At 40.6% G+C, this 9133-nt stretch overlaps 1 long non-coding RNA gene and 1 pseudogene across 1 annotated transcript in view; one reads left to right on the top strand and one right to left on the bottom strand.

Moving 5' to 3' along the window:
* Window positions 1-1932, bottom strand: part of LOC138041458 (uncharacterized) — a 2429-nt gene extending 497 nt beyond the window's left edge. The window contains exons 1-3 of the long non-coding RNA XR_011130833.1: window positions 1783-1932; window positions 1199-1257; window positions 1-201 (exon numbers count right to left, since the gene is read on the bottom strand). The exon at window positions 1-201 is cut by the window's left edge and continues 497 nt beyond it. This is a non-coding gene — a long non-coding RNA (uncharacterized lncRNA). The remainder of the gene's footprint in view (window positions 202-1198; window positions 1258-1782) is intronic.
* A 3369-nt stretch (window positions 1933-5301) lies between these two features.
* Window positions 5302-8883, top strand: LOC138040558 (uncharacterized; annotated as a pseudogene).
* Window positions 8884-9133: the final 250 nt, after the last annotated feature.

Raw genomic sequence — 9133 nt, 5'->3', positions numbered from 1 at the left:
CAGTCGAGGAGAAGAAGTATCATGCACAGACTACGAATTAACAAAAGCTAGACTTTATAGTAAGATGTATGGTCCAGGAGCAGCACTTCCGAAAATAAGACGCCAATATGGTCATAAACTTCCACCAGAAACCATTGCTTTTGTCTTAGAATTTATCCATCATCTAGACAGTGAAGAGTATTCATCTTATAAAAGTGGCCCCTGTGATGGAAAACAAAAATCATGGATGAGTGAATTATTAGGAGGAGGAAATCAACCTGTTTTGTGGTTCAATTAAGCAAAATAAGTCTGCCTTTTATGACAGATATACATTGTAAACAGGAATGTGAACAACTGGAGATTAGACCTATAAGCTTTAGTACAATTTTTAAGGGTTTGTCTGCAGGAAATTTCAAAATAATGGCAGAGAAGGCAGGACTCTAATATTTGCACAAAACTTGGCGCGGAGTATTTCATCCTGGTAGATAAGCTGCTAACTCGTTTAGGTGAAATGCTGAGGAGCCAACGTAAACCAGACATAACTCCAGGATTAATGAGCAAAGCAAAGACGTCAACAAACAATATATGACTGTTTCCGGTACAAGAAAATTCAGAACGAACATATTTTTGCTACAGTGGTACATCTTCCAACACCATCTAACAGGACATTTCCACAGCTTTGCTCTTTCCACACGCCAGCAGTCTAACTTAAGTTTTTTGGCATCACCTTCACCTTTTTGAGCAATAAAAAGTCTTGGAAATGATGTGAACTTTCCAAAAATAATGTGCAAGGCAAAGAATGTTGTTGTCCAAATATGAAAAGTACAACCTTCAGGCTGAAGAACGCCCGCACGTGCAGGAAGCTCGAACGCAAGTGGTTTCGAATGTCAATTATGTAAACAAATTGAGGTGTTGTATTTTCAAACTAAAATTACGCAACTGGTTCAAAACAAAACCACATTTATTTAGGTAGCACTGAAAAGCTTGCACTTTACCGTTCTGTATTGTAGTGACATATGTCTGGTACACTATACAATGAACTTACAACAAAGCGGATAAACAGTGCTGCCATAAAAAATTCGTTAACCAATTATCTCTGCCACAAAGGAATCGCGGATGATTGGAAAAGTTCATGATTTCAAAAGCATTTTACTATGCAAAGTGAAAGCACCAGAGGTGATGTTCAAAATAATAGTATGATCAGTAATCCAGTACTTACCAAATGGAAGCAGATCTCTTGCTGAAAGGGCGATGTTTAAAGTTGAGAAATGCACTACCCTGCAAGTTTGAGACGAGATCAGACAACCGGTTCAAATACATTTAAAGCAAATAATGCTCAAATCAAGTGTACAACATCTAGAAACTTTCAATTAAGACGTGCAATCCTTGGTACAACAAGATTTTTGCAGCGTAGCCTGACAAGAAAGAGGTAAGTAATATGGGTTTCGCACAACGGTGTATTTATTTTCAATTCCCAAACGCATAAAAACTCAAGGATGTATATTCCGCTTACGCTGAAACAACTAACAAAATTACGGTTTCAACAGAACAGGTGAAGTCAAAACCTTCATTTTGAAGTGTTGGCAGTTTCATAAAGTTCACAAATAATCTCGTTTGAGCTTTTTTTTCTCAAGGGAAAATCTCGCTCAATGAATTGGAGAACGCAAGTTGAGCTCGACCGGCTTAACGCTCGACCCTTAAGCTAATTGTGCTTTAACACAGCCTTTCAAAGAGATTTCAGAGTTTTAAAGTATCAATTGTTATTGAAATAACTTAGGTTATAGAAGTAAAACAATTACATACCTTTAATGAATTGATTTGGCAAGATAGTATCGACAGTAAACCGTCTCAAACCGTCAGAATCAGCCATAACTTCTGTGACAAACGGCCGGCATTGTTCGCATCTCATGGCAAGTCTACTGAAGCAAATCTCCCATTTGCATCCTAGGCGTTTTTCTACGACAAAAGGCTTCATATCCTTCCGACAAAGGTTAGAAATGAGCTAGGGAACAGGACTTTTTCTGAGTCGAAATGATTGTGGCGGCCATCAAAATATTCCCTGGCGCGAAACACACGTGATTCCAACTAAAATTGACTGGCGGCAAAAGATTATTATGGTATTTTTGGCCGCGCAATGCTCGAAGTTCAAAAAAATCTCGTCTTAAATACTCGAAAATCTATGCACCCGGCAACTAAAAACTCCCTATAGTTTAATTTTGGATCAACTTGGATCAGTATATCTGGTGTAGAATATTGCTAAATTAGGAACTGCGGCGAATCCGAAAAAACCGTTCCAGTTATCAGATTTAAAAGTGGCAAAACAGTATCCAGACAAGGGAGCTCAAGACTTCGGCATAAAAATGCTAACAGATATTAAATGATAACAAAGTATTAAATGTTATTATTATACAATGGTGATGCTATCTCAATTTTGATTGGCTAAAAGCACCCCGCTAATTCTAGATGGCGCTGTGTCATCGTGTCACATCTACAGACACTGGCATTTATGCATGTAGGTATGACGCGTTTTTGCAGACAATGAAGTTTTGTTTACATCTCGATATCAGGAACATTTTTCATAACACCGTACAACTTAACTTTAGAATTTTGTTCAAAAGTTTCAGTTCGATTCAGTTTTTCCTGAAACGTTTTCAGATGTTTTAGGCTTAAATCCTTTCTGTAAACCTTTTGAATTCCGCTTTACATGTAATTCACAGCTGTCATTAATAAAGATAATTACACTGAAACGTGTCATTGCATGGCTTACTTTGTTGTTGTTCTGTGAAATGTCTCAACGCTTCTACATTTATAATTGTATAATAAAACAATTATTGGATTCGGTTTTCGCATGATAGCAAAATTATCAACACAAACCTCGGCCTTGATAATTCTCGCTATCATGCTCAATCTCATCCAATAATTGCTTATTATTGATGGCATGAATGGGGCTCTGATAAATAATGAAATATTTATTTAAATTAAAGGGTTAGAAACATTGCTAGGCAGATTATATGGTCAAAAATAGCCTTTTTTATGCTAGAGACCCTTAAGTCTTCCAAACGGATTTTTATGTCTGAGACGTTACTGCAGTTATCGATCACATGCGGTTGTCAGCCAAAAGAAGCGGCAAACTAAGTTACGCTTTGGTGTCAGACTTAAAGAATGTCGACGTTAAAGTCGTCAGACGTTAAATGCATTAGTCGTTCTATTTACTGTTTTTATAGTGGACTTCAAAGTTATACAGAGTAACCTGACTCAGACTTATTATTACCGACTCTCGCTTTTTTTGGATCGAGAATTGCAGACACTTATCAAGTTGTGGCCCCAAACTACTAACATTTTTACTGTTCCTCTCGTTTCAACGAACATCTTAGAGGTGATCGATGACCTGAAATTTTTCTTCTCCTTTCCTCCTCCCTTTTTCTTTTGTGATATTACTTCGGTGGGTCTGAGGTATCTCCATGAGTTTCTGTCCGCATTTACGGTTGTGCTGTCCAAGTTGAGAGAGTTTGGTTGGTACTATGTAACTTGTACAGTGAGGTATTTATGAAAAAAATTTAGACAAAACTACACCACTACCTTGACATTTAGCAACTTAAACAGTTAGGGTCGTTTGTGTGGGCCCATTTGCATTAGCAGGGCTAACGCTCACATGGTTCATATGGGGTACAAAACTAGCACTTTGCATTACACTCTAATCAGTTAAAGTGCACCTAACACCAAAATTTTTTGCTCGCTAAAATAATGAAGCTTATTTTTTGGAATAATTTGCCACAAAAATTGTTTAATTTGGTTAAATCCTCGATTTTCTATGGCTCGTCAATGTACGTCAAAATGCCGCCATCTTGGTTCACGACCGTTTTATGGCAATGATCGTCCAGAAGCGAAGAAACATAGAAAGCGATGGGTCGATTTCGTGAAGGCGAAACATGTGAAATGGGAGCCATCTAAGAGTGCGGTGATTTGCTCTAAGCATTTCAAACCAGACGATTTCGCTCGACGCCTGGATGTTCAGGAAGAGAAATGGAATTTGCTGACTCCGTGGCTTGACCGAGACGAGTTTGGAGTTACTGCTTTTCCATTGATTCATGCAGCCGCTGTTGCATCTGAGAAACAGCAGTCAGTCAGTGGAGCCCAGAGGGAAAGAAGAATGGTGAGATATTTTACTGAGCAAATGTTCTCCGCCTTGATATATCAGTTTCCTTTCTTGTTCAATTTTTTAAAAAAGAAATATTTTTTGCAGACTGTGAAAGCCGCAATTAAGCAAAATGTTGTATCAGCAGCGACATCAGATGCACTGCAGTCTAAAATGGCAAAGGTTTTTGAAACACCGGAAGCTATTGCCAGCACAAGTGCAGTTTCGTCAGAAGAACAACAGGAACCAATGGCCGAATCACCAGCGATCTTAAATGATTTATCTGATCCATCTGAAGCTCAGAATACCATCTTTAATTATTCAAGTGCACTTTAGCGATTGAAGTGTCTGGCTCATTAAAAAATAGTTCTGTGCGGACTTTTGTGACTAAAGAGCTGTTTCCTTCTGTTTTGCTTACTATTATACTAACTCACCAAACATATGTGATTATGTGGCGCACTGACTGCAAATTTGATCTATTCAACTTCTGTACATTTATATGATGTGACAGAACAGATTCAGACCACATGACCAGATATATACCAATTTGTTTATTGCAGATTTATACACTTGATGTCTCTACACGTATTTTACATGTACCTTCCTTTTCTAACTTTTATCCTCTTATATTAAATTTTGTTCTTTTAGTGAGAAAACCTCAATCTGAAGCTGAAGGTTCTGCTCGGACGTTTGAATTTAACGAGAATGAAGAAGACCTTAGTGAAGATGAGGAAGAGGTATACGATGAAGAGGATGAGACTGTGGAATCTGGGTCAGTGTATGACACAACGGAAACAGGAACTGACACTGAAACAGAAACAGAGGAAGAGAATCATGGAAAGGTTAAACGGTAATGTTCAGTATGTATAATTTAGCATTCATGTAAAATGGGGAGTATGGTACTTACCTGTTGTATCTTAAATAAGTGATTACAGTTATGAGCCATGGTATGATATATGTTGTGAAAAATACTGTTGAGTGTTTTAAGGTATTCGTTAAAAGGTTTAATTAATATGCATGGAATTTCCGTATCAGATAACTTGTACTAGATAACCTTTTTTAATTGAGTATTTTGTAACGAGTGGCTCATTCTTGAGACTCCTTGTAAGCGAAAGCATCAGCGATCGAAACTTCGTGCTACACTCCTTTTACCTAGCACATCCTTTATCCTTTCTTCCCTCGTCGTCATGGCCAGTAAATTAGACAGAGATAATTACGTCTACGACGTTGAAAATTTATCTGCGCTTATGGCATCCTTGGACGCCGATGGCATCAAACCCGGCGCCCGTCCGAAAAAATCCAAACGACTTGCAGCGAAAACGGCGGGGAAATCTAACAAGACTCAACCACCACCCGCATCCTCTATAGAGTCCCTCCTGGAACTCGAACGAGTAAAGAATGAAAACCTCAAAATGGAACTGGAAATCACTAGAGCCCAATTGGATTTGGCGAAAATAAAGAGTGTTTCTGCCGCACCGCAGACACCTTCTTCAGGACAGCCACGCCTGTTACAGGCCGCTATCACTTCCACCCCTGGAAGCGCCCTCGGATCAGGCATCCCGACGTTAGACCAACTCCGGGAAAAGAAGAACCATGGGTCAACCCTCCCAAACAACTTTGTCTTCTCGTCTAAAGGTACGATTACTTATGAAACCTGGTCGATTGCCACCGCAATCGACCAGGAAAGACTTTCGTGGTCTGACTGTGATGCGATTCGTGAGAGATCACAAACATTTTTCACACATCAAGACTTACGCACACAACCACGCACGTCGGGCACGCAGCAGTCACAGTCACAAAGATATAACCGCGACAAGAAAGAAAAACATTGCCGTGATTGGAATTACACTGCCAAATGTGAATGCCATGCCACCAGCACAAGCTATTCTAGCAACCACCGGTGTCGCGTGTGTGATACGACGGATCACCCCATGTTATATTGTCCCAAAAGGAAATTCCCTATCCCGAGCACGCCAACTAACCCGGATTCGACTAAGGAATGACAAACATTCTTAGTCGCTGTTGCTGACTCCGTGAGAGCAGCTCCCCAGTACAATTTTCAGGGAGCAAAACACACTTTGACGACAGCGTTCAATCTTGAACGTTGGAATTATTATCTCAAAGACTATAAGGATGTCATTGTTACTGCCTTTTTGCAATATGGCTCAATCATTCAGCGTATCAACTTCGTCGCTCAACGCTTCAAAATCATCCCTCTGTTCGTCAGAACCCCGCATTACTTCGTGATTACATCGCAAAAGAGCTCCAATGCCAAGCGGTCATAGGACCCTTTCAGTGCAACCCTTTCAGCACAGACTGTGTAATTTCACCCCTGCAAAGTGTGGCTAAACGCGATTCGAGCGTTCCGTGCGTGGTTCACGACCTCAGTTTTCCTCCCGGGCAATCTGTAAACGATGGAATCGCACGTGATGAATACTTAAGCCAACCTTTTCATCTACGTTTACCGGGTATTGATAGACTTGTGGAGTTTATCAACAGCAAGGGACCCGGTTGCCTCGTGTTTAAAAAAGACCTTAAGCGTGCTTACAGGCAAATTCCTGTGGATCCTAACGATTACCACCTGCTTGGAATGTGCATAGATGGACAGTTTTATTTCCATACCGTCATGCCGTTTGGTCTCCGTTCAGCTACTCTAGCTTGCCAGCAGACAACGAAAGCGGTTTGTTATGTCCTGAACAAAGAAGGCATCTTAGTAGATGTCTATATTGACGATTTTTACGGGGCAGAAACTCAAGAACTCGCCGAACCTTCTTTCGCTCGCATGACACAGTTGTTCTCAGAGCTCGGATTGCAATCATCGCCCGACAAAGACACTCCGCCAACTCATGAAATGACCTGCTTAGGAGTCTGTGTCAACACTTCAAACATGACATTAACTGTTCCAGACTTCCGACTGGAAGAACTCCAGGATCTCCTCTCTTCGTGGCTAAACAAGACACATTTCTCTAAGTGAGAGTTACAACAACTATTAGGAAAGCTAGCCTTTGCTACTGCTTGTGTTCGTCCTGGGCGCGCTTTCAGCTGTTGTTTAATTAACGCGTTACGTTCGTGTTTTGCTCACCCCAGACATCAGCAGTATCCTGTCACTGATGCGATCCACGGGGACCTTCTTTGGTGGAAACATTTCCTTCAACACTACAATGGTGTTTTCGTGATTCCGACGAACGTGACTGTTTCCCTATTTATTTGCATGTGATGCTTGTCTTGATGCCTGTGGTTCGGTTTGTTTTGGAGAATTTTTCCACGCCCCATTTCCGCCTTTCATTGCTACTCAAAAACTGAACATTAACCAGTTAGAGATGCTCACCATCCTCGTATCTTTAAAGTTGTGGCACGAACGATGGCGTGGCTGTACTGTTGAGATCCTGACAGACAATCAGGTCAGTGTATACGCGCTTAACAATCAGCGGTCTTCAGATCATTTCATGCAGTGTTGTCTCCGAGAAATTTGGTTGCTGTTAGCTCTGAACAATATCCATTTAGTCGTGCGCCACATCTGTGGTATAACCAATGTGTTAGCTGATTCTTTAAGCCGCTATCATTTAGCTGACACTTACACGGCCTACGTGGAGCATGCGGTAACATCCCTGGATCTCCGCCAAGTTTTCCCTGATGATTCGATGTTCGCTTTCACCGTATATTAGCGACATTAGCTCCTTTGTCATTTTATATTGGTTACATTTTACTTCACTTAGAGCTGGCGAGTAACATATTTTCAGAATTCTATTATTTGTTTCACTATTTCATTCGCAGATCCCAACGACCCCTTACAGTCTTTGCAGCAGTACCTGGGATCCATTCAGACTCCCGCATTTCGTGATTCTACGAAGCGCTCCATGAGAACTTATTTGCATAGTTATTTGTTGTTCTGTCAGTATTTCAAGGTTAATCCTTTTTCAGTATCTAAAACCATGTATTTACTTTATCTAGTTTTTTTGTCGCGATCATTATCTTCGTATTGTTCAGTAGTTAATTATTTAGGAATAATCACGCACATTAATCGCTCGCTTGGGGCCAGTCTCGCTTTCCTTCAAAATTATGATGTTTATCTTGCCAAACCCGCGGTACGTCGGATTTTGTGAGATTGTGTAGCCCGGAAAGAACCGATCACTATTGAGATTCTTTTAAAATTATTAAGTCAATTCGATTTCCACAATCATTTGCATGTTTGTATGTGCGCTCTGTTTTTAGTAGCTTTCTTTTCGTTCTTGCGGATATCCAATTTAGTGCCCTATAAGTTGTCCGACATCGCTGATCCGCAGGCTTGTCACTTAACACCCTCTAACGTCGCTTTCACCTCACAGGGGGCTTTGTTACGTATCACACATACCAAGACTATACAATTTCGCGAGCGGCAGTTAGAAATTCCCTTGCCCCGTATTCCGGGTTCTCCTCTTTGCCCGGTGACTGCGCTCCAACAGTATTTAGCCAGTGTCCAGCTACCACCTAGTTCTCCTTTATTTGTTTGTAAATCGCAGGGCGCTTATAAGCCTATCCTGGCTCACCAGTATAACGCCTTTATTAAGGCATCACTCTCGGCTATTGGTGTCAATCCGGTGCATTTTTCCTCGCATAGCTTTCGTAGAGGTGGTGCAACCTTTGCTTTCTGCCATGATGCACCTACAGCATTTATTAAAGCACAAGGAGACTGGAAGAGTGACGCTTATTTAGTTTATCTCACTCTGTCCACCGCCAATAAATTTAAAATCCTCAATTCAATCACAAGCAGACTTTCACCCACTCCTTAACCTTTTTATTTTCCCCTTTGGGTTTGGGGTTGTCAGGTGCTAAGGTTTTAGCGTAATAAAACGATTGTTTACCCCATCTGTGAGCCTGCTTGTTTGTGATAGTAATTGAGTGTTTTAAGGTATTCGTTAAAAGGTTTAATTAATATGCATGGAATTTCCGTATCAGATAACTTGTACTAGATAAGCTTTTTTAATTGAGTATTTTGTAACGAGTGGCTCATTCTTGAGACTCCTTGTAAGCGAAAGCATC

Source organism: Montipora capricornis, chromosome 3, assembly GCF_036669925.1.
Source record: "Montipora capricornis isolate CH-2021 chromosome 3, ASM3666992v2, whole genome shotgun sequence".
Taxonomy (NCBI): domain Eukaryota; kingdom Metazoa; phylum Cnidaria; class Anthozoa; order Scleractinia; family Acroporidae; genus Montipora; species Montipora capricornis.
This window is presented reverse-complemented; position numbering and strand designations above follow the sequence as displayed.